Genomic DNA, 26,565 nt, shown 5'->3' on the forward strand with positions numbered 1-26,565 from the left:
ACGTAACCCCCCCCCCCCCCCCCCCCCCCCCACCCCCTCGCCCACCCCCCCCACCCCACTAACAAAATTCAGTTCCCACCTGTAGGACAAAGCAGTCTCCTCATTCTATCCAGAGAAGACAGAGGTGGTGACAGAGAGTCTCTGGACTTTAATGGAACATCAAGAAATGTTCTGACCTGATGGAACCAAACCCCCCCCCCCCCCATAAGGTCACTAGTTCAACCCCCACTAGGCCCTTAGCATGCTTCTACACTCCATTAACGCCCTCCCCAGGTGTGAACAGATGGATGGGATCAATACAGAGAAGGAATTTCCCCACGAGGCTCAATGAAGTAAATAAATCAATGAGTGTCTGTTCAGAAATAGACAGTTCCACAGAAACAAGGTTAAGCCTGACGTCCACCTCACACGGAGCAGATGCTCAGAGAAAAACCAGCTGATGAGGAGCTGCCGTGGTTGTTAGGGAGCTCAGGTTTTATGACCTGGTGTTCGATCAGTATGAGACGTGTTTCAGCTCATGTTCTGGTTTCCAGGGAAAATAAACTCTGCTGCTTATCAGCAGAAGTTCTTCATGTGACCTGGACAGTTTAGTCTCCAAGGTGTTTTCTGAAACGTCGTCGTCGTGCAGACAGCTCGTCTCATTTAACCTCAGAGTCTGAGCCCAGTGTTTCATTCCTGCTGCATCGTCTGACAGAGGACGTTCACATTCCTTCACTGATCTCCATGGCAGCGTAGACGTCTTCCTTCGTTCTCTGATAGCTGATCTGATGGATGGGATTTCCTACATTTTTATTAGGCTGAGGCATTTTATTTCTAAACCCGAGTCCAGACTTGAGAAGAGCAGCTTAAGAGTTGTCACTTTCCTTTTCTTATTTTTATCCAAGAGGACGGAGGCTGTGGTCACTTTGAGTTTATGTCAGTGGAAGCGTCAAGAACTAAAAAAATACTCACACAGATTTAAAAAAATGAAGACAAAGAAACAGGGATGTCTGAAGGGGTTGTGAAATATCTCTTGAACTGTGTTTCGCCTCAGAGATCCAGTTTAAAAAAGCAGCAACAAAGCTGAACTCGTCAGAGAAACGTCTCCATCCGTTTTCATCTCCGTCCTCTTCGCTCGGCCTTCAGGGACGAGACCAGATGTCCTTCCTAACATCTTTCATCTGTATTCATTTAAACCCACTTTGAATGTTCCTCCTTCGTCCATTAACTTGTCTTTTAATTCACTCAGTGACACCTTTAATGTTGATTAGAGTGAAGGCACAGAGCTACAACCCAACGGCTTCATGTCCAACTCTTTTCTTCCCGAAAGGTCATTTTCATTTGGTTTCCATCTGGATTTGCAAATTAGCAGCATCTGATTTAGTAATCTGATTTCAGATCTGGTTCTAATCCAGTCTGGTCCAGTGAGAGCCCTGAATGTGGATGCATGTGATTGGCTGATCTGGTTGTGGGTTGTGGGACCGTGTTGGATGCAGTTTGTTTCTTGATGAAGGACACGAGCCCAAACATGTTGATGAAATAAAGTGCTGAGTCGTTTCCTCCTCTACCTTTGTCGTGTGTGAAGTTTCACCAGAAATATCATTTCTTCTTAACTTGTTATATTCTTTAAATCCATCATCCTACGAGCGTATGGTCCTCATGCAGACATGTTTACATCCTTTTTAAAGGCTCATGAATCAATGGACGTCGCCTTCAAATAAAACATGATGGCGTCTTTTTGTTCTTAATCAATCAGTATGTGTGCAGCTCCTAAACGTTCAGAACTGACTGAGCATTGGTTGATGATTACAAATCTGTCTCGTCACTGTTTCTCTCCTGTCCATCACCACATTAAGCCCCGCCCCCACCATCTGATTGGCCCAGCAGATCTACGCTAGAGCAGAATCAGTTTCCAACAGAGAGACTTCAGATCTGGTGCAACCACACATTTACCAAAACCAAAGCAATCTCCTGACTTACTGCTCAGCTCATGATCGATGTACGGGCCTCGTCGCTGCAGAACAGCTTTACGATGCAATAAAAACATTTTCCGAGAGGGGCTGGATTCCTGGACAGACGTGGTGACATGCACTGATCCAGCCTTCATCAAACCTTCATGCCTTTACTGTGACGTTGGTCAGAGACACTTTCAGAAGCAGAATGCGATGAATTTTCTTTCAGCTTGTTTCAGAGGAATATGTGAGGCGCCCGCTGGCTGTGACACACACAGCGATGCTGAACCCTGGTCCCGGTCTCACAGGGTCAGGACGCTGCAGCCGCTTCAAACACGACTTAAAAGAAGTCGTCCTCTAATGTGACCATGTGAGAGCAACACTCTGGCGTTGCAGTGTGATAATGTCAGGAGTCATCATGAGGAGCCCTAGCTCCCCCCTGCCTCCCCCTCCTCCCCCCTGCCTCCCCCTCCTCCCACCCGTGGCAGAGCGTCTGATGAATGTGTAGGAATCTTGTGGCGTCGACCTCGGAGTGAGAGGAAGAAGTGATTTGGTGATGGCGTTTGCATCCAGTAATCTCACAGATCACATTTCTGAGTGCGGTTTGAGGCAGATAAACACTCGTCTGTGCCAGATTACATTCTGAGCGTAACCTTGCCAACACGGCTGCCTGTGGGAGCTGTGACTCCTCTCTCCTGTAAACAAGAAGACTTAAAAGGGATTGTAGTTATCCAGATTAGCTCTAGTCCCTCTCTCTCTCTCTGAGTGTCAGTAACTGCTGCAGACTCCTTTAATTCAGTTTGTCTTCCTTCGATTTACTTTGCAGTGAAAGTAAAACTCCTCCTAAAAGTGTCTCTGTGTGCAGTCGACATGAGTCAGAGCCTAAAGTTCTCTCTGAACTGGGTTCAGGATCGATACTTTAGGGCCAATGGTCACAGGAGCTGAACAAAGAGTCCGACCTCTTCTCAGGGAAACGTCTTCTCTGCAGAACCTGTTCTGATGGAGGACACTGGACTTTGTCACTATTTTCTTAGTCTTGACTTGACTGAGATATTTCTCAGATAGAAGCTGCTTTGAAACCTGTCGTATTGGTCTGAATGAAGCTAAAGCAGTTTCTTGAAACGTTTTCTCGTTTGTATTTCTCTATGATTCAGGGAGGAATTGATTCAGTATTTAACATCCTCAACTCTACGTCCCAGCAAACAGTTTGATGACTTTAGAACAGAATGTGAATTTAAATAATATAAATACAACTAACAATATAAAATAATAATAATAATAATAATAATAATAATAATAATAATAATAATAATAATGAACCAGTGTGGTGGGGTCTGTCAGGCATCAGAGACGCTACATCTCTGGTCCTTTAATAAAATGCTATGCTAATGCTAATGCTAATGCTACGTGTGGCCAGATGTTGGATCTAATTCCAGGTGTTTCCTCCGTGTTGCATCTTTAGAGGTGAAGTCCAGACAAAGTTTAGACAAACGTTTGGTCTCAGACATGTTGAAGCTTCACTTCCATCCATGCAGCTATAGAGCTAAGGAGGCTAAGCTAATTAAACACTCACTGGAACCAGATGAAGCAGTGAGTATCTGTTACCATCCCTGATGATGATGACTGGTCCTAATCCTGAGGACTGAGGTCTGAGGTGTTTCTTTCTGTTCTGAGCTTCATGAACCAGAGTTGTGTTGGTTCAGTTTGATCCAGCATCTAGTCTGTGAGTACAAACCTTTTCTGGATCCATGAGGAGGAGGAGCTCCTCTGTAGGACTCTGAAGACTCATCAGCTGAACTGCTGCTGAGGTGAGTAGAAGGAAGTCGTATCACCTGTGTTCACACTGAGAACAAACTGAAAAATAAAAATCCTGTGTTTGATCAGATCTGAGGCTTCGGTTCATGGAGCTCAGGCAGAAACACAACGTATTTAGTCAGTATCATCAGCAGCAGTTATTCAGGGAGACCAGCACTTCCTGTAGCTCCTGAGTTTATGTGTCTGTTGATTTAAGGTTGGGTGGATCAGAGACCAAACCAGGACAGACAGACATGACAGGACAGAGACAGGTCTTCTCTGGAGTAGAATCAGTTCCCCACAGAACAAACTTCCCTGTAACAAGAATCATGTTGATGTTTTCTATCCGTCAAACATTCAAATGTTCATACAGAAACTAAAATATAAAGATGTGTAACATCAGAGACCGAAACCAAACAGAACCAGTTCTCTGCAAGTCTTCATTTCAAAGTGTGAAAATTAATTTAAACAAAGAAGGATTTTTGTTGTTTCCTTTTAGTCTATTTAATAATTCATGTCGTCCTCTCAGCCAAAGCCTTTAGCTACACAACAACACGGCTGGACAAACAAGAGGCCACATGCGTCGTAAAAACAAGGGGGGGGGGGGGGTGGCAACACTGTGGAGGAAACAGCGACGGTGGCACTGGACGCTGGGAGGGAACATTCACACAGAGTGGCCGAGGCTTAAGCAGTCAAGCTGCTAAACAGGGATTGGGGGGGGGGCTAAGAGGATTGGCTGTAAGTGACCTCCAGATTGTTGCCGTTGGTCTGAGAATAGATGAAGCTGTAACTACAGCAACACTCACTTCACAAACTGGGCTCTGGTGAATCTGGAGGTCAGGTCAACACCTCATGCTGTTCTTCATGTTTTTATTTGAGTTGTTCCTGAAGTGTTTTAGTGTCAGGCTGCATCCTGCTGCTGGGGGGGGGGTCTGGTCTAGGTGGGGGCTGCATGTCTTATGCAGCGCTCCATTTACCTCGGAGGTGGGAAGTTTGAGCAGGGACGGATGTTACACCCGAGTTATCGGCGCTCCAGTTCCAAAAGTCGGAAAACAAGATGGCCGCCTCCACTAAAGCTCTGGCTCTGACTGGGCGGGAACTGGGTGTGTTTAGTATTTCCATTTTTTAGAGAAAAGAGTTTGTTTGTTTTGTTTTTTTAAACTCGATATTAACTAATATTATTATTCTTATTATTACTTAGGCTATTTAAGTTCCACAAATTGTACATGGAACAGATACGATCCACCTCATTATTTTACTACAAGACCACACGAGACAGAAATTTATTAAAAAAATATTCAAAAGTTTTAATTGTAGGAACAACAATCACAGTTTGCCATGATGGCTCTATTTTGGCTCAATTTTGTTTTTTACCAGGCTATTGTTTTTAGCCGCGACATAGGCTAATGGTTCCCATGTAACACATGAGAAACTTAAATTACACTATTACAGCATTTCAACGTATGTATGTGGAAAAATACTGCAACAACAACTAATCAGAAGAGCTAATAAATAATAAATAAACAGAACGTTACAGAAGCTTCTAGTTACTGTTCACACACAGGGCGGCCATCTTGGAAAACTCATGCGTAGAGAGGATTCTACGACTTTCCGAGAAGAAAATCCGACTTCGGGAGTGTTACAATTAAAAAATCCAACATGTAACCCAGAAATTCCATCTTCGGAGTATAAATGGAATAAATGCACCAAAAGTAACATCCACACCAGTGAACACCAGGTCCAGAAGTTTCCCAACAGAGCAATGAATTGTCACAAGATGGTTTAAATGTTATTTCATAATGTTGTGGCTGATTGGTCCAGTTTTGGTCTCAATTAACCACATTCATATGAAATGATGTGATATAAGGTCAGGTTTGACCCAGAGGACAATAGGAAGGTTAATGACAGAGAGGACAAAAGACACAATGTCTGATTTTCAGATTTGGAGACTTTCCCTCCGTCATTATTTCTTTTTATCCTCAGAGGGAACGATGAGCAGCAACAGACTCAGTAAAGGATCCTGGTCCTGGTCCTGGTTCTGGTCCAGACACAGAGACTTTACCTGTGACTCCTGTGAAAGAAGATCATGTGTTTCTTTTAGTCTTCAGTCTTTTCTCTCGTTCATCATCAGCTCAGCTAAATAACAATGGACGTCCAGCAGCCGTTCACTCCCACATTCAAACACAGCGCTGGGTGTGTGTTTGTTCTGGTTTTTAATATGTCGTGGGGACCAACGCTTTGTGGAATCCTTGTGTCGTGAGGACGTTTTTTTGTGGAGCTCCTGAAAGGTGTGGAGGGTTAAAACGTGTTCAGACTTGGTTTGAGGCTGGAGGTTAACATCAGGTGAGGGGGTTGAAGCATGCAGTATATCACTGGAGAGTCCTCACAGACATAGAAACACCAGTGTGTGTTTGTGTGTGTGTTCATTCCTGGCGGCGGCGGCCTGTGGCACAGAGCCAATCACTCCTCACTTCACAATTACAAAGAGCAGAGAGCTGCAGGTAATCACCATTGATCAGAGCATGCACACATAAACACACACAGAGACGCACACAGAGACGCACACACTCATGCAGGGGCAGATCGCATTGATCCACCCGGTCTCCAGGCTCCAGCCTCCAGCCTCCAGCCTCCAGGGAACATGGTGACACAGAGACGACAAACAACACAGAAACACAAACCCACCAAGGAGAGAAAACAGAGAATTAACTCCCTGATGTGTGAACTGAGACTCAGCTTCATTCATCTGGTGACGAGTTTAAAGAAACGTGAACTCTAACTCTAATCTCTACCCACCACGGGATCAGAACCAGGAACCATCAGATGGTCCAGGTTTAGGAACAAGATGAAACGATTATTATTTTAGTGACAAAGACTCAGATTAGACCTGAACCCTGAAGCTTCTTCCCAGGATGAACCTAAGGAATGACACAGTCACATGTTTACACCTGGACTCTGACCTGGACTCTAGAGACCAGAGCTCACATTTTTCAGTGTAAGCTAGCGATAGCACAGCTGTTAATTTTAGCTAAAGCTATCTAGCATTAGCATGGTTGCTCATTCAAGACCAAAGCTCAGAGGCCAGATCCCTGGTGTCAGAATGTTGTTCCAGAGTCATGTCGATGCTGAGTTAAGAGTTAAAATCCTCTTTTATATGAATGTAACGACCTGGTCGTCTCCGCTGTGAGCAGCTCTTTGAGCGTCTTATTTCTCCTGACGGAGGAGTAACGACGTCGGCCGGTGACTCGGGGCTAATGTCAGCTCAGTCTCCAGGAGGGAGAGACGGAGTCATCATTAAACACAGCTTCACCTCCGCAGGGAAACAACAGAAAGAAAAGGGCACGATGTAAAAATAGTTCTTGACAGTTTATAATCACATGAGCCAGGCCTGCGTCAGGAAAATCTGCTCCGTTCAACTGGTTTCTGTGTTTCCTGCTTGGAATCATTAATTATTCATTTTTTAATATTTTCTTGTTTTGAGCAGACAAAGTGTGTGAGACCATTCACATGATCAATAACTGCATTAAATGTACAAGCTCACTGTTCAGTTGAGTTCTCTCTGCTCTGGCCATTTATTTCTCAGTGTATTTGCTCCCAAACCTGGTTGAGATTCTGGTTCTTCTCTCTAAGTTATTGGGCTGAGTAATTACTGATGGTGTAGGACGTCGTGGAGCAGGTTCGGTTCAACCCAGTGTTCATTCATCATGTGTCCACTGATCTGCAGCTCTGCACAGCCTCACCTCACCTCACCGACGTAGACGCAGCTCTATGCAAATGTGTAAGTTTAGTTTAACAAGAAAGGCTGCTCGGGAACAGGAAGCCTGTGCATGAGGAAACAGAGGAGAACATCTGACTTACAGCATCAGAGAGGCTTACCTGTAACACTGAACCCTTACGTCAGAAGAAGCGTATCTATGCAGAACAGAAGTCAGTCAGGGAGCCGGGAGTCCTCGCTGGAGATGTGTGTGATTTCTTATTATGCTCCTTCAAATGTCACCATGCTGTAATTCTCTGCAATAAGCTCCTCTCACACGTATGGAAACGACCCCCACATCTCCAGAGGGAGGAATTATTCTCTCCCTTTGTTGGAGGAAAATTCTGGATATCATGCACATGTCCTGTTCCAAACAAAAAGTCCTGCACCGGAAATCTCTCACCGTGAAACTTCCCCAGAGGACAGCTTCGTTTAAATATAGAAATAATCTGTTTAAGTACATTCAGAAACCTGAACATTCATCTTTCATTGTGTTCACATATCAGAGTCACATGTTTTTTTTTTTTTTCAAATGCTTCTTCAAAAACCTTCAGGATAAAGACAGAATAAAATCAAAAATCACATGATTAAAGGTTTGAATTAATACATTTCACAGCAGCTCCTCACTTACAATAAAACAATTATATTTTAGTTTTGTGGTTCATGTCTAACTATCATTTCATCAAATATCCATCCATTTGTTTTCTTGTGAATTAAATGTATTTCAGACATTTTCTCACAGCTACTCCAACAGAACAGATTCCAAAAAGCATCGAGAGTGACTGGTCATAAATAAAAAGATTGGTGCAAGTTTTATGAAAGTCCACTTTTAAGTTATTCCATTAAATATGCACTGAATGTTTTCTTTCAACGACTCTGCAGAACAGATGGAAGCAAAAAAAAGACCAAGCTTTTAAAATCCAGTCATATCATGGATTATTTTACTGACTTTAATAATGAAGGACCATAACACCGTCCTCTGTTCAGCTGGACAAACACATTCTTATTAACTAGACAAGACAAATGAGGCTGAATTAATTTCATGTTTTAGAGTAAAACCATCGGAACAGAAGACAGTTTATTTGCAGATTAACTGATTCGTCAGCTGCTTTTAGTTTTCAGCTGTTTTACCGTGCAGGAGCAGAGGCCTGTGCTGACTCTCATTGTTCCTCTGCAGGGCAGGTTGGATCTTGACACCTCAGTGTTTACTTCCTGTGCGTAAGAATGGGTCATTTAGCTCACGCCTTCATCCTGGAAAGTCCCTGAGTGAGACAGAAATCCATCAGTCCACAAGTTTCACTGCATTCATTCAACGCAGTGGTGAGGTGCATAGAAAGCTTTTAGCCATTAACACACTTTTCTTGAACTTCTGCACAGATGCATCATATGTAAATATCATTTTCATTAACATTATCCATCCTCTTCTTCTGCTGCATCTCTGCTGCAGCTCAGCAGTTCAGGAGGTTTGTTCTTCTTTTATTAGACGTGAATAAACTCGCTGACCTAAAGTCTGATGATGAGAATGATACTCTGGATTTAGTTCAGATAACATCTGCTGCCATGAAGCTTCTTCTCTCAGCTCGTTTATAATGTTTCTGTCCTCTTGTCTTTTAGCGCCAGCGTTTTTTTGTTCCTGCATCAGACTGATTATTGTCAGTCTTCATGTTGACTGGGACGCAGGTTATTATTATTATTATTATTATTATTATTATTATTATTATTATTATCACAGCATTGACATCAGAAGCCGTTTTCACCTGTAAATCATAATCACTCTGTTTGCTTCCTAAAAAGAAACTTTCCCTCCCACTCGTTGGATCTTAGGGGGTTTCCACCAAACACAAACAGAAACTTCCTGTTCACTGGACATTTGAATGTCTCCAAAGTTGGCTTGTTCCTACTTTTCATTTTCTCTAAACCCCGTTCAGACCTCGAATTAACATTCACCTGATCCACATCTAGTTCCTCTGTTCACACCTGGTTCACTTGTTGATCCTAGTTCACATTAGTTTCTGGTTTAGTTTGGTTTAGTTTTGTTAACATCGTTTATTTAGGTGACCTTCTGGTCAGTAGCTGGTCTTTAATGGGACCAAGGACTCATTGTGGGGTCACACTAACCGAAGGAAGGAGGCCACACGTCCACACCTGGACTCTACCTGGACCCCAGAGACCAGGTCACTTAGAGCAGATGTAAGATATTTTTTTTCAAAGGGGACGTTCAGAGACGTTCCAGATAAAATCCAAACAGTTTGAGCGTGACGCCAGCACTGACCACCACACCCTGTCCAGAATCCGCCCTCGTTAGCTCCAGCTCTTAATGACAGACCAGAGTCCGGGTCCATTATGTGGCTTGTGTCACTGTTCTCCCAGAGAACTGTCCCTCTCTGTTTAGGTGATCAATGTTCGTCCTGCAGCACCAAAGCAGCCGCCTTCTGTTTTCACATTCCTGCAGCCAATATGGCCCGAGGAGGCGGGGGATTGGGGGGGTGGAGTAGGGCAGATAGGACCCCTCCTCATCTGAAGATCAGATTGGTGGCGTGAATTTGCACGTTCCTCTGTGATTCATGGAATTCCTGCAGGGACCTGGATACAGACACAAATAACCACAGAGATGTGAACATTCAGACGTGGTTCCAATCAAGAGCACAAAGACCTGGTATAGATTCTATACGCGCTGTGACGAGCTTCAGGATCTGGGAAACTAATGCATCTACGGACGCTTATTGATTACGCAACAAGTGCTGAATAAAGGACAGCGTGTGTTCCTTCTCTTTATGGATCAGTGTGTTGCACGTTGTCCTGCAGAGAGAGTGAGTATCAGTGTGTTTGTGTGCAGGCCCGGGGCCGAGGAGGAGGGTGTGGAAATCAAACCAGGGACATTTACAGCTATTGTCTCTGCCGTCAAAGCCGCTTGATCTCTGGGTCTTTAATTTGCTAATTAGACCTCAGGACCCCTGTTTGTTTGTGGAGACCAGCATCCAGATGCTTATCAGTGTTACGAGATAATTCCTGACGGGACAGAACGCTGCGCTCGGTCGAGCTTCAGCACTACACGGCATTTTTTACAAGTCTGAACGAAGACGTGAAGTCTTGTGGCACAGAGACGTGGTGACTTCATCAGCACTGTGATATCTGTAAACAGCATCTGAAACCCGCAGGCTAGCGTTACATATGAGGACATCAGGAGAAGAAAGGTGTTTCCTCCATGAATCATCTGGATTAAATGTCATGAATCTGCCAAAGCACAAACTGGGGAAAGAGACACATAAAGAAGACTGTGTCTCCAGCTTTGATGTAAGTGGGACAGAGTGTGTGGAAGGAGGAGGTCTAACTAATGAGATGATTGTAAAATTTGAATCAAATGCAAGAATTCTCATGTCAATCCACAGCTTTACTCATTAATATTTAATTGTTTCACCGTCTGACGACATCTGTGCTGCTTTGATTGACTCGTGCAGGTTTCGTTTCTTTAGTGGAGCCACAACACTAACACAAAGGAACACAAAGACCAAACTCCATGTAAACTAAGATGTAAACTCATCTCAAAAGGTGAAAGATTCCTCTGGACGCTAATGGATTCCATCAGAGATTACATCAATATCTAATACAGCCAGAATAAAAACATGAGCAGCTTCCAGGAGGGACAGAAACACGGAGGAAGAAAAACCAAGATGTGGACAGAGACCATGGAGACGATGGAGACATCTTGGTCGTCTTCTAAGACTCTATACATTCAGGACAAGAGGAGGACATGGAGGAGGACATGGAGGAGGACATGGAGGAGGGGATACTTCTATTCTCTCTCCTTCTTCTTCCTCCCTCCTCTTCATCACTAAACTTCTCCAGTGACTGATGTTCTGATGTAAACTCATGTATCTGATCTGGTCTCCATGGTAACTCTTTGATCAGGATGAAGAACATAAAGGATGCTTCATATGTGACTCTGTGTTAAAACATCAGCTTGTAACTTGTGTAAAAGTCTTTTCCAACGTTTATCTGAAGCTGATGGTGAATTCAGCTCATAAAGGAAACAGTTTAACTTAGAATCATTAAAACACATGTTTCAGCTAAAAGGAAATCTCTGCTTTTATGTTATATGCAGACACCAGTATCATCCCCAGAGGGACACCACACAGAAATAATACATATAGAGATGCTGTAGTACACACACATACATAAAGATTCACTTAAAGAGACACAAAGCGGTAGAAAGAGTCTCTGTGGAAGCTGCAGAGATTCCTCCAACGTGCAGCCTGTCTCTTCATGTGTTAAGTGTTCCTCATGTTACTCATGTGATCTCAGACTCTTCACTGGGGGGTTGTTGCATAATGTTGGAATGAATAAGTCATATCATCAGAGTCACATTCATGTAGCTTAATGTCTGTGGAGTGGAGGAAACTCACAAGAGCCATTTTCTGTGTTTGTGCTGTAGATCAGTTCATGAGTTCAACTCCTTTTGTTAAAACAGAAGCAGAGACATTGTGGTTTACTGAGAGCCAGAGTAAAGACTGAGAGTAACCTTAAAGAGTTACTCTAGAGAGTTAGTAGTGTTAATAGTCCAGTTCCATGGATCCACTTTTTGGATTCATCTCACATGTCTTATAGTCTTATAACTTCCCCTTTCACATTTTCAGACACAGGTCGACTCACCTTTAATGCTTTAAGTTTGTTGATGACCTGAAGAATGGACCAGTCAAACCTCTGCTCTTTCTAAAGTCTGATGAGATCAGAATAAATCACCGTGTCCTGCACAGAGCCGGATATCTGACACCAAATCTCCTCTTCTCCTCGGATGCAGAGCGCTGCCACGATCACATTAAAAAAGTGTTGGAGATCACTATTCAAGCTGTATATAACCACAATCGCAGTATTCCCTGATATTCCCAAAAAATGACGTAGGACTAATTCACCTCTGAGCTTCATTAATGATCCTGTAACGGCACATTTGATTTGTTTGATTGAAAAAAAAAGGAACAAAATCTCTGTATGGGAGTAGAACAAGACTTGTTTTTGATCTGGAGCTTCTACAGTGATACCGTCTGTCAGGCCGTCGAGTCAGAAAGTAACACGTACATCAACATCAGAGAGAAAAACCCGGGTTGATGCTTGAAGTGAAAGGGGCTTTAGTTTGATCTGGCTGCAACAAACATGAGGCCCACTGACTTTAACCAACGTGTCACATCTCAAGATCCAGTCGTCTCCCAGACAACGTGTCCTTATCATTGCATCACTGAACCTCAGACTCTCCACCATGAGCTTGACCCTTTATGAATGATGTTAAGCATTAGCATGTTAGCATTGTTGTTGTCGGCACAAACAGGAAGAGACGATCGTCCACAGATGTTCATGAAGCTCAGAGAGCAGCTGATGAAAGGAGGAACCAACGGGAGCCATGAGCTGTGACGCTACAGAAAGAATGAAGTCTACCTGAGATGAATCATGTTAAATGAAGGCTTGATAATTCTTCTCTACAGAGTCTCAGTGTCTTAGATCATTTAACTCTTTCAGAGTCTCCTTCCTAAATTCTCCTCATAAACTATTAGACTTTGTTCAAACGACAACTAGAAGCATCCAGAAGGTTTTACATGAACACATCTACTCTGTCAGAGTTAGAGTCTCTTCTCCTTTTCATCTGTGAACACATTAAAAACAAAACTCACTGTTTGATTGTCAGTCACAGATTAAATCCAGTCCAGATCAATGACACAACTGACTGAAAAGTCTCCACTATTCTACTGACTGAACTGTTCTGGTCACGTTTTCCTTGGATCAACACAGATCTACTGGTTTTAGTCTGAACTCTAGTATCTGACAATCACTATCTGTTTGCGGGTTAAATACTTCTAGGTTTGTCAAGAAATACTTTTTGTTGCAGTTCATTACTTTGTGCCAGTCGTATTATTTATCTTTTACACAGTCCACTCTTTATTCTTGTTAGTTTTCTGCTCTGTTTATGCTGATGCAAACTGCAATTTCCACATTGTGGGACAAAAAAGGGGTTTTCTATTCTATTCTATTCTATTCTATTCTATTCTATTCTATTCTATTCTATTCTATTCTATTCTAGTTTGGACAAATCTGAGCCTTCATGGTAGATGTACATGTTATTATTTAAGGAATACATCCCTTACTGTATTACTTTTATTTCGTTTTATCTGAGTTTTCACAGTGCAGCTAAAGGAACCACCGTGATGACAGCACAGCAGCTCAAACATTTCTCTTACAAACATCGTACCTTCTTTGGTTTCTGACGCTGCCGTTTAGGCCACTGACAACAGAGTGTGTTTCCATGGAGACGATGTGAGCAGCTACCAGCTGTCTGGGAATGTCAGCAGGAGTTAACCATTGATGCTGACTCCAGTAGATGTGTTCACTCCCTGGACAAGCAATAAACTCTGAGTTCAGAACGACCTTCTAGACTGTCTGAGGTCTCATGAATACGCTGTGGAGGAATTATACATGTCTGTAGGTGGACGCTTCATTTATTCAGACGCTTCCGTTTGTTTAGAAAACTGAGAAAAGAAAACACTTTAACTCTGTGAACTGTGATTGTGTTTATCTGCAGATGATTATTACAGTGAAAGCATTTATCATTTAGTGAAAGTGAAACAGAAAACACATCAGGAAACACTGGAATGAGACTTTCACCAGTTTGGTCTGTAAACAGGAAGAAGAAGGAGAAGGAGAAAGGATCCGACACGGCCCGACGATATTAACATGTAGGAGGAGAAATGAAAGCTGAGGGTTAGAGGAGGATGTGTCACGCTGGAGATAAGAGCACATTATAGGCAGTAGAGGGGGGAGATATGGGAGAGTGGATATGATTCAGTGGGGACAAGAGGACTCTTCTGGATGAGATGAATTTTCATCGTGTGGTTGGAGATAACTCCTGTGACCGGCCGAGGCCTGGAGGCATCACAGCTCACTCACATTCTGAAAATACCTCTTTAAGATACGACGTCATTACGGCAGAGCAGTCGTTTGGCATTTCCTATCACAGGTCAGCAGTGAGCCCCCCCACTCCCCCCGCCTGCTGCTATCATAACCCATCAGGAGCTCGTCAGGCAGACGGACGAGACGCTTAACGGAGATTTGTCTCGTTGAACGAAGGCTGGAATGATGACACATTGGTTTTTGGGACTAATGAGGGAGAAACTGAGCCGAGGCTTCAAAGAGAATCGTCTCACAGATACGATTCAGTTCCATCCCTGCAGCTAATAGTCACGGCCGGCCGTCACACTAATATTACAGCAGCCAGAAGTAGTCGCACTGAATCCTCCGGGTCCCGTCAGTGGAGAACAGCCGCAGATGAACTCCACAAACCTAAAGGAACCAGACACACCTACAGGGACAGACACGATTCAAACGCTGCAAAACTAGAAAAACAGAAATAAAGGTTTTAAACTGAGGGATGTATCAGTTCGATGGGCTTCCTTCATCCCACCTACGTCTGAGCTGTGATCACAATAAACACTTTGACTGTCAGAAACATGTCAGCTGAGCTCTGCTCGTTCTCTGGTGTGGACTACATGAGGAACGTATGGACTGACTTTCTGTGGAGAAGGTTTAAATCCCACCGTGGTAATAGATTCATCAGACTGATCCACTAATAGAACCAGTAACTGTGTGTTTCCTCCATGAAGGACCAGATTCCTCCAGACCAGACTTTTTTATAACTTGCAAATCTAAAGTGTAAATTTCAAAAGCTTTAACAAACAACAAAACTTTTTATAACTATTTCCATTAAAACTATCAGGTGTCCAACCAGTAATAATGTCTGAATGTCTCTGAACTGTCTCCTGTCTCCATAGACTGAATATAGCCTCACTGTTCCTTAGCAACCACTGACACATCACGTCCTGATTGGCTGATGGATGCATGTTTCCACCAATAGGAAAGGGGCTGTCATGTTGTGTTTTTATCGTTGATGCTGTTTTTATTGTTGAAGCTGTTTTTGCTTTAGAGCATTTGAGGCTGGCTAGCGTCTCCGCTGCTTTTGTTTTTCACCGTTTCTCCGTGTACCAGATGTTCATCAAGATGAAGGCAATACTCAGGAAAAGGCGTGCCGTGAATTATTTATAATTATTCTAGTATTCAGTGACGCTGTGTCGACTCCACTGGGCTGATAATGTCTTTGTCTTCTATCGTCTCCGTCCGGGAGGTGTCTGCTGTCACCATGACGATGATGGATCTGGGGACAGGAACCAAAGTGGTATCTGTGAAGGCTGTCAGTCATCCAGGTCCTAGTACGTCTGGACTCCTTCTTGAAGACGTTTCACTACTCGTCCAAGTAGCGTCTTCAGGACGTCCTTCATGTTTTCCCACCTTTCAGCCAATCACAACTCAGTGTCTCAGTCTCCCTGGTCCAATTAGGATCGTAGCACTGTGTCAGTTCCTGTCAGTGGACTGATGCCTATAGAAGCCTGTGATAACCCAGTTAGAAATATCCTCCTGTCCATCCCTCCACGTGACGCCTGAGACATGTTGTTGTTTAACTTCCTGTTAGATTTAAACCTTCTCTACAGAAAGTCAGTCCATACGTTCCTCATGTACCACACCAGAGAACGAGCAGAGCTCAGCTGACATGTGTCTGACAGTCAAAGTGTTTATTGTGATCACAGCTCAGACGTAGGTGGGATGAAGCCAACGCCTGCACCAGGACCATGTGTGTTTTTACTTAATGCACGAGAGCGCACACATCCCCCCTCTCACAGAGCGCCTCCGCCACTTTAGGCCTTCTGTGCTTCTCTGCTCCATTTCTTCCTGCCAGCGCAGGGATGAAATATTAACAAGGAGGACGGCACCCTAACCCACATACTGGATCCTACGCTGCCAATTTAACTTAGGGCTTTAATAGGCACGCGAGCGGAAAGCACACACAGACACACTCTGACGCCAAGGACGTTGGTTTGGTTTCACTCTGGAATAAGATAAATCCCACAAACACACGTCCAAATATTCAGAGACTGCAGCATTCCAGCGTTTCTACGTTCAGTTTGTTCCAGCCGCCTTTAAGCCGCTGCCTTCATGGACTCGTGAGCAGCTGCTGCAGACGAGCGTCGTCCCTCCAGAGCTGCAGCGTCTCTTTGTGCAGATTGATTGAGTATAGTGTGAAGTTTTCCTATCACATGCTCATCACATAATCTGACACACTCTGAATACCTGCCATTCAATAATCAATTTACGGGCTGCCTCCCCTGCTCTCACTAACCTGCCGCCGGCTGCAGGTTCTCAGGTTTCTGCACGTTTAAAAAGCTCCGTCTCTCCCTCAGGGTCAATTACGACATTTAAAATATAATAAGACCATATTGGCAGCATGTTTTCCATAAAGTGGGGGCACTCATTAGAGGAGCGGGAGGAGGATGAGTGCAGAGAGAGGGAGAGAGATGGAGGGGGGAGGTGGTGGAGAGGGGGGAGCAAATAGGATTTGAAGCCTAGCAAAACAGGAGAGCTCTCTGGGAGAAGGGAGTTGTCACTTTTCATTAGATCCAGTCACGGGGACGAGGCCCCGGCTCGCCTCACGCCCTCGCTGCATCATTCACACCAGCAGACAGAGAGATGTGCAGCTCATTTACCTTCCTCTTCCCTTCGCTTTTCACTCTGTCCCTCATCTCCTCATCCTCCTCCACTCCTCCTCCTTTAAGGCCGTTCACCGGAGGTGCAGCAGCTTCTTATCTTTACCAGTGAGGAATTTAAAATTTAAAAAGTGTTCTGTGCATTGATCATGTCAAACACTTTCAGCATCATATTATTGAGTTAAATAATTCATGTGTGTGCCCCCCCCCCCCAGCCCCACCCTGGAGGTTATAAACCCCGTCCTCCTGCAGCCTCCTGCACAGAGACGAACAAAGAACCTGAGAGTGAAACGGATGTTTTAGTCTTTGGTTTTATTGCGTTTATGACTCAATGACCTTTTTATTTTATTTCACTTTCCTGTGTTTAGGACTAATATGAAAGAGTGGATGCATCAGTGACGTTAGTTTATTGCCATTTTAAATCCTGACCTTTAAGTTGCTTTCAAATATATGTAACCTGTTGTTCTTTTATTTTTTATCCGCCCAGCACCACTCATCCCTCAAACAAAACGATCTTGGATCCTGTGTTTGGCTGCAGACACAGATGTTCTACAGTAACTCGGCTCCATCTAAAGTTCACTCTCTTCTTTGTTGATGTTTGATCAAACATTCAGGCCTCTAAAACCTGTTCAGTGTCACTGGGAATATTTGGACTGAGCCTGTAATGCAGAACATACGGAGGTAAAAATAAATGTCCAAATAGTGTAGGACGGTACAGTGTCTCTGAATGTCCACTAGAGACCGGATTTCATTAAATATGTGGAGGCTCAGAAGAAGAATCCACCTCTACGCCCTGTTAAAGAACAGATCACATACACCAATCATCCATAACATTATGACCACTAATCCTAACATAGTGCAGGTCTAACTTGTGCGACAGGCTTTCTGAGTGTGGTGAATGTTGTTAGTGGGGGGGTCTTTGAGGGGAGGGGCCTCTGTGGATCATCCCCCAGATACTTGATCACTTTGGGATCTAGTGAATTTGGAGGACGAGTCAACACCTTGTGCTGCTCTTCATGTTTTGTTTTTTTTTAGTTGTTCCTAAAGTGTTTTTGAGGCTGCATCCTGCTGGGGAGGGTTGCTGCCATCAAGTAGTGTCATTGCTATGGGGTGGGGGGACCTGGTCTGGTCTAGGTGGGTAACATCCACATCCAAGTAACATCCACACCAATGAATACCGGGTCCAAACGTTTCTCAGCAGACACTGAATTCAAGGTGGTTTTAATGTTTTCACTTCTTCTGTGGTCATAATGTTGTGGCTGATCAGTGTAGGAAGGAGAAAAGGTGTGTCATCTGCTGACCAGCAGTCAGCCCTGCAGGTAGGTATCATTTACCGACTGTCTCCATAGAGTTGCACCAGTTTGTTTTTGGATGTGGATTCATTAGTAAATGTGTGAGTTCTGTGTTGTCTGCAGCCGAGGCTCATGGGTATCGTAGTGTGACTGCAGATATGGGAGCTGTAGTGTAATAAACACAGAATATAAATGTCTCCTCTGCCAGAAGACTGGAACCACTGGAAGGATTAGACCGTTGATCCCCTGATGATCTTTCTTTCCTCTCGCTGAAGGAAGACGTGTTTCATGGAACTTTCCGACGGCTCACGTCTATGACAGTTACTCTCTGTCAGTCACCACATTAGGCCCCGCCCCCACATGATCTGATTGGCCCAAACAGATCAGATCTTTGCAGGAGCAGAGAGAGAGGCTCCAGAACACCTTTGTTGCTGAACCAGTGTGAGGTGGGTGAGATTAGTACCCTATGTCTCTGACTGGGTGGAGGACGTAAATCCAGGTGATGCTGGTCTCATAATTAAATGCAGATGTCACTAGACTGTGACTCTGATAAGTCTGGATACTCGCTAGCATCTTTTCTCTCCATCCTCAGACATTGTCTCGTCCAGTCAGCGTCTCTGAAACCGTCCTGCAGATCAGAGTCGGTCCTGCAGAGTCGTCCACTAGGACCAGGTCTGGGTCTGGACCAGAGCAGCTCCTCTAAGTGAACACAGGCCTCCATCACCACCTGATCTCTGCATCCTCCTACAAACCTCTGATCCACAAACTGACGAAGAACCGTCCAATTTGTCTCGTTTGGTTTTAGACATTTAACAACGATTTCCGTTATCTGACTCATGGAACGTTTTTCTCTACACAACAGAAACGATGTCTGCTGTCAGCTGTAATAACGCTGTCAAAGACGGTGGCCTACTTCTGGAACCAGATACCAACACTTCTCAAGACGTGTTTCCTTCCTTCGCCCTCGTACATAAGTTGCTCTCTGTTTTCATGTGCAGAGACTCGTCGGAGCTGACTGCACATCTTCCTTCTTCTACCTCTCGCCTTTTAAAAGCCGACGCCGTCGAGGCACTTTGAGATTCAACCTACACTCCTGTTTGTTTGATCTGAGGAGACTTAACTCCCAATTAAACAGACATGAAATGAGACTAATTCAATGAGCGTGTAGCAGTGTCACATTTCACTCAGACCTAAATGAAAAGCGAGTCAGTCGACACCTACGCTCGCCTCCGTCAAACTGTCTGACGGCTGAACAAAGCCAGAGCTAATTAAAGCAATCTTCCAGAGGACGGTCGGACACTTAAATCTGCTGCTGACATGAGGACGGAGGCGGTGGAGGCGGTGGAGGTGGTGGGGGGGGAAAGAGACGTCTCGCTCGGATCAGCTGACCCGCCCCATGTAAACAGATCAGACATTCAGATAAAAATCCTCCAGGTCCATTTAAAACCCAGGAGCCTCCTCAGAATAGAAAAGAACCGGTACCGGGGGCCTGGATGGAGGGATGACAGGGAGGGAAGGGGGGGGGACACGGGGGGGGGACACAGGGTGGGGACGCGTCTCTGGAAGCTCACACATGAATAAAGTAAAGCAGCTTCATCCACGAACTCGTTCCTCTGCTGTCTGTTTCTGTTCTGACCTGAACGCAGTAACTAGAGTTTGAAGGTGGATGTTCTGATCCAGTTAAACATTAGTTCTGTGGCATCTCTAGAGCAAATCCTATAAATTAAAACTGTTCAGATAGATTTTACTGTGAAAACATACCGCACTGCAAAACCAGCGTTACTATTATGTTCGATCATCTTGTCTTAAGATAAAAATCTGCCGATGTGTTGACAGTGTGTGACAAACTCTTAAAATAAGCACAAAGTTCTCGTCTGTGAACCAAACATAAGACGTGCTTCTTTAAAGCCATAAAAGGAAGATGCTGAGCTCCGGCCTGGTGCCGGTGAGCAGGTCTCTGAGCGTAAACACTGCAGAGTGCAGTGAAGAGCCCTAAACGCTGCGTATTTACCAGCGACACGCTTCATCACATCCATCATGTTCACACATGTCGTCCTCCAGAGGACATCAGGGGAGGAGCTCCGGGACTGGACGTCTGACTGAGATCTGGAAGAGCTCATTGGTCCGGGTTCAGAAACACAGGCCCAAACCAGGACATTAGCGCCCCCATGTTTGATGGAGGGATGAGGTTCTGATGCTGGAATGCAGCGTTGGTTCATCTCCAAACACGACAGGTCTCATCTCGTCTTGTTTTGAGTCACATTTATTTAGAAATGTAAAAAATTCTGGAGGATGCAAAAGTTTTATCTATGAATTCAGTTTATGCAGTTTATTAAATAAACTACATCCATACGTATAAAAGGTAAAACATTGGTGACGTTAGCGTGAAGGTTGGACTGAGACCTGGTTCAGTGTTCGGGGTCTGGTTTTATGAATGTGTAGAACACAGAGCGCTGAGCTTTTATTTCACGCGGAGCTGAAACGCTGCAGCACATCTGAAAAGTGCTGCTGGAGCTGTGACCAGTGCAGAGTCAGACACACACAGACGACTTCCACCTGACGGAGGAAATTTAACTTGCTGTCGGAAATGTTTGATATCTCAAGGAAGCTTTTTAGAACTTTTTATTTCTGCAAGTGAGGAATTTTATTTTCTCAAAGCGAACCCAATCCTGCACTCTCACCCTCACTGGAGATGATCAGGAAACATATTCCAGTCAGAAGAGCTTGATTTCGTCCATACGTTTATGGCTCAGCTCCAACAAAAACCCAATAACAACTTTTTAAGAGCGGAAGCAAATACGGATCTGAAGCTACTTTAGTGGCTCAGGAAACAAAGTCAGTTAATTCTGCAGGGAAGTGATCATCATCCAGGCTGGGAGGAGTCCACTAAACTTTAAGATGATGACTCTGGTTCATCGGTTCCAACAGGACTCACCAGGAAACCATGACAGCACGAACTGTGACTATTCTACAGGAACAAACTAGTTCAGGTCTCTAGAAGAAAACGAGAGAGAATAACATGGACAGAGACATAAATGTCTGCAAAAGTATGACTGAAACTATTATTTGTTCATTAGGTCATTTCAGTCTGTGAGTCCTTTAGACTAAATGTTTGTGGTAACAGCTGATCCATCGGTGCGTTTACATGCACGTGAAAAAAATCGAATTATTGCCTGAATCGGACTCTAACAGGAGAATTTAAGTTCATGTAAACATGTTACTCCGATTAAAATCAGAGTTCTCATTATCTGATAGAGACGCACAGATAATGAGACTGAATCGGAGTTTCATCGCATGATGCGTGTGCGCATGCTCCACCACCGCTGCGCTGGCGCGTGACCCCGGAACAAACGCGTCCATGAAGCCGATCACAGAAGAAGAAGAAGAGAAACGGAGGCGTCTGAGGGACAGCGCGGATTTACCTGCACCAGAATTAACGCGAACATTACGTACAAGATTAAAAATGTTCTATTATCCGTCTGGTTGTTGTTTAAATGTCTGACACATGAACGACTCTAGTTTATTATATCACGTAATAGATCAACCAGAAATCGGGCCGTATTAACGTGGTATTAACCCGCTGAAAAGACACGTGTCGCCCCCTAGTGTGGAGGAGGAGAACAGTTATTAGATTTTCTCCGCTGCATGTAAACTGGGACAAGGACGTAGTCAGAAAGTAGAGTTTAGAGCAAAGCTCCATTAAACTCTACATGTAAACGCTCTGAGGGTCTAATCTGATCCCATTCAGATCAGAACCAGCTGAGTTGTGAGATGTTGGTGGTTTCCTCTCATCAGCTGATGCTCCAACATTTCTACTGGATGAAGGTCAGGACTTTGACTTGTTCCTAAACATTCATCTGGTTCTTCTGGGAGAACCACTGGTGTTCTTGGGCTCCTTGTCTGTTTCTCTTCACATTCAGCTCATGGACTCATGTCCTGACATTTTCTTTCAGAGTTCACTGGTAGAATTCACAGTTCATTGGTCCATCACTGATGAGCAGATGCAGCAGAACAGGCCCAAACCAGGACATTAGCGCCCCCATGTTTCATGGAGGGATGAGGTTCTGATGCTGGAATGCAGTGTTGGTTCATCTCCAAACATGACGATGCCTCTTTGTCTACTTTCAGAAGTTTGTGTGAAAAAGATTCACTGAATCATTTTTATGCAGAAACGTATAAAGGATGTAAAGCGTGAGGCTCCGGTGAACGTGTTTATTCAGTCGTCTGCTACTGTCTTTCTGTTTCCGGTCATTTCTGAGCTTCTAAACAAGTGTTTTTCATTCATGTGACTTTATTTGTGCATTGATTTCAGCCCTTGGAGCCGGTAAATGTCAGAAACGGGAGATCAATGTGATCTGATTGGAGCTCACCTGTTTCATTCCACCGTTAAAGTGAAGAGTCACTGGACTGAGATGCTCCAATCAATGGCTTCATCATCATCATCATCATCATCATCATAACTCCATCAGAGGGGGGGGGGGGGGGGGGGGGGGGGGCAAACGTATCGATCATTGGCTCATGATTAGAGACTAAAGGAGGGAGGAGGGAGAGAAACGGGAAACAAAAAAAAGAAAAGAGCTAGTGAACAAAACAGAGTGTGGGGGGGGGGGGGGGCTTGGGGGTGGAGTAATTCAGAGAATGCAAGACACTGCCCTCCCTCCCTCCCTCCTCCTCCTCCTCCTCCTCCTCCTCCTCCTCCTGGTGGAGCTTCATCCTTCAGCCTCGTAGCGGACATTTGGTTGGAGGACCGCGGGACGTCGGGACGTGTTCGGTCTGAGCTCCGCCGCTTTTCCAGCGGAGACGATGTGATTTCGTCCTCCTCACCTTCCTTCCTTCCTTCCTTCCTTCCTTTTTTTAACCGTCTTCATTCTTCGTCTCGTCTGGAGGGTTTTTGTTTTTCATGGTGGCAGCCGCCTTCACTTCGGCTCCGGACATTATCTCGTCTGGGTTCTTCTTCTTATTCCGTCTCACAGAATAAATCAGATCTATTTCCAGCTCCGTCCTCCCGGTAACTTTGTAGCGGAGGAGGCGGCGCGTCCCCGGCCGGAGGAGCCCAGACACGGCGCACGGCGCACGGAGCAGCGGGCAGCAGGAGCGTCCATGTCCGCTGGAGGAGCACCAGGCTCGGCTTCCAGCAGCAGCAGCAGCCGCAGAGGAAGAAGCAGGAGGAGGATTTAGGCTGAACGGGAGCAGGGACGTAAACCCGGAGGAGATTTCACGGTCAGTCCCTTCTGCTTTCCGCCCCGGCTCCGCTACTCCCCGTTACACCGCGTTACTCCCCGCTACTCCCCGTTACTCCCCGTTACTCCGCGTTATTCCGTCTTATTTAGTGTTATTCCGTGTTATTGTGTGTCGCTTCGTGTGCCCCTGGCTCCTCTCCGGCTCCACATAGAAGCCGTGTGTGGACGGTTCTTTGCGAACACTCGGGCCGGTTTGAGGTTTGAGGTTCGGTGTCTCCGGTGACACATCCGGGTCCGCTCCGGGTTCTGGACGAGATCTGCGGCAGCGGCGCAGGAGGAGGAGGAGGTGGAGGATATTTTTAGTCGGTGTCTGTGTTATTAGCTGGCTGGGGTCCTTACTTACCCACACGCCCTGCCCCCCCCCCCCCTTGGACAGCTGAAGCCCACCAGCCTCATTCCTCTGGACTCAAACCCGAACAGGTGCGTTTTAAAAAGCCAGGCCAGGACCGGCTGGACTCCAGGAGGGAAGGGCCTCCAGCACAGAATAGTCCCCGGGTTATTTTTGGCGTCCTGTGGACGTCCCCTGGCCCCTGGGTCTTGCAGGGTCTTGTTGAGTCTTGCAGGGTCTTGTTGGGTCTTGCAGGGTCTTGTTGGGTCTTGCAGGGTTCTGTAGGGTTCTGCAGAGCCCTGTAGAGAGCCTGGTCCTCAGTCAGTGACCTCCTTGTTCCTGCTGCTAGTTTCTGTGTCCTGGTTCTGTGCGAGCTCTGGTCTGGAGGTTGGTTACAGCGCTTCAAAGGGGGGGGGGGGGGGGGGGGGGGGGGGGGCAAGCGTGTCAGGTGTTGGGGGACGTCCCGGGTCCTGCCCCGGGTCCTGCCCCGGGTCCTGGTCCTGGAGGTCTCGGGGGTGCAGCGTGCCAGGCTGTGGAGGTGGAGTAGGTGCACACGCCCTCGTCGTGATTCCGCTCACGTCTGCTTTGCCATGGAGACGTTTGACAGGCTGCCGCGGTGCGGGGACGTCTCCTCGTCTCCTCGTCTCCTCTGACCTCCTCTGACTCTGGGGGGAGGAGGGGGGGCAGGAAGCAGGAACTGGTGTGTTTCTGTTGCTCCGTCTGTGAATCCGTTAATCAGATGTTAGAATAATAATAATATTAGCTCCTGGTTCAGACACTGGTCCAGTTTTAACTCACATTAAAGTGACTTCATGCTGAAATCCTGAACAGAAGCTGCCGCGGTTTGATGCGGTTTGATGCGGTTTGATGCGTGACCTTTAACCCCGGTGGCGTGAGCTCCGGGTCAGTAAATCTCTGACGCTCTCTGGTTCCTGTGTCTCAGGCTCCGTCCTGGCTTCACCACACACAGCTTTTTATTTTGATTTTATTTTAGCTGCTGACCTTTAAGATCCTGGAAGCTACGCCCGAGATGATTTACTGTGAAGAGCCCCCCCCTCACCCCACACACACACACACACACACACACACACACACACACACACACACCCTCACCCCCCCCACAGCTCTGTGTGTTGTTTATTCCTGGTCCCTGTGATCTGATGGTTTAAAGACGCTCGTCCTCTTCGTCCCACGGGCCCAGAATAAGTGAAAGGACTGGTCCCCCAGTAATGGGCAGTGTGGAGGGTTTGGAGTGGCCCCGTGGGGGCCGTCATTCTCCCTCTGAGGCCTGGAGGAGGCCGGGGGCCGGGGGCCGGGGGCTCCACCTCTTTTCCTGTTGACCTCAATGGAAGTAAATCAATACTTTGTCAGAGCTTCAGCCTGGACTCGGTTTTTATTCTCTTCTATTATACGAAGCCTTTAGTGACGTAAATCAGTCCGACCTGCAGCTGAGCACACGCTGTGTGTGTGTGAGTGTGTGTGTGTCTGTGTGTGTGTCTGTGTGTGTGTCTGTGAGTGTGTGTCTGTGTGTGTGTGTCTGTGAGTGTGTGTGTGTGTGTCTGTGTGTGTGTGTGTGGCCGGTGTTTGTTTCCGTCTGAGCCTCCACTGATCAGGACGTGTTGGTTCTTACGCTCCACCGTTAATTTGTGCATGCAGTGTGTGTGTGTGTGTGTGTGTGTGTGTGTTGTTAAGTGATGGTGAGTTCAGGGGCACGTGTTTTTTTTAGTAACCTCCATGATGTTGCCTCAGTTGATTCATATTTTTTCGATCATTTTCATTGAAATGAAACATTTAAACGTTGAGTTAGATCCAGAGGTTTTCAGGAGAAGAAAGAACGAGCTGCAGAGCTCAAAGAACCGATGGTTTGGGCTCCGGTCCAGGTTTTGGTTGATGTGGTGACAGTGGCGCAGAACTGAAGCAGTTGGGATGAAAGTGGGAACAATAATGACGACTCTTTCCTTCTGGTTGGAAACGTCAGAAACCTGCAGCAAACACAGACGTAGCGTGGCCAGTCTGCTTCTTCTTCTTCTTCGTTGGTGGTTTTCTCTGCGTGACCTGCTCATGTATGAAGAGAGTTCTGTGGGTGGAGCCTGGATCCACTGGGCCAATGGAATCACTTGGGTTGGACTTGATGTGGTGATGGACAGGATTGTTGTTCCAAACTAAGCTTAGTGTCCAAGAGTCGGATCAGTTCTGTCTCAGGGTGGATCCACATTACGGTTCCAGGTTATTCTCATCTGCCTCCAGCAGTTACTAAGAAACCTGGGTTTATACACTGAACTCATTCTCTTATTGTTACCTGCTCTTCTCTCCAGTGTACTTTACATGTACTTTAGTTTTTGTAGTTTTGTAGGTCCAAGCTCCGCCCACTAACATTGAGAGGGCGGGGTTTATGACTAGTACTGCAGTCAGCCACCAGGGGGAGCTCTACTTGCGTCATGGCGTCCACGTGTGACGACAGCAGAGTAACAGTGATGTGAGCGTGGAGGTGAATGTCGCTGGTTGGTGCAGAGATGATGAAATCCAGACTCAATGTTCTTATCAGAGGAAGTGAAGCTGTGTTGACTGCGTCCGTCTGTCTGACCCTGAACCTCCAGCGGCTGAATACGGAGCTGGAGAAAGAGCAAACATGTAAAACGGGATTAAAGGAG

At 45.6% G+C, this 26,565-nt stretch overlaps 2 protein-coding genes across 2 annotated transcripts in view; one reads left to right on the top strand and one right to left on the bottom strand.

Annotated features, from left to right (window-relative positions):
• Positions 1-26,565, bottom strand: part of LOC125006460 (nuclear factor 7, ovary-like) — a 1,183,669-nt gene that overhangs the window by 455,600 nt on the left and 701,504 nt on the right. The gene's annotated exons all lie outside the window — the stretch shown is intronic.
• Positions 23,074-26,565, top strand: part of dag1 (dystroglycan 1) — a 34,624-nt gene continuing 31,132 nt past the window's right edge. The window contains exon 1 of the mRNA XM_047582477.1: positions 23,074-23,566. The gene's annotated coding sequence lies outside the window, so the exon portion shown is untranslated. The remainder of the gene's footprint in view (positions 23,567-26,565) is intronic.

The sequence above is a fragment of the Mugil cephalus genome, chromosome 4 (genome assembly GCF_022458985.1).
Source record: "Mugil cephalus isolate CIBA_MC_2020 chromosome 4, CIBA_Mcephalus_1.1, whole genome shotgun sequence".
NCBI classification, from domain to species: Eukaryota; Metazoa; Chordata; class Actinopteri; order Mugiliformes; family Mugilidae; genus Mugil; species Mugil cephalus.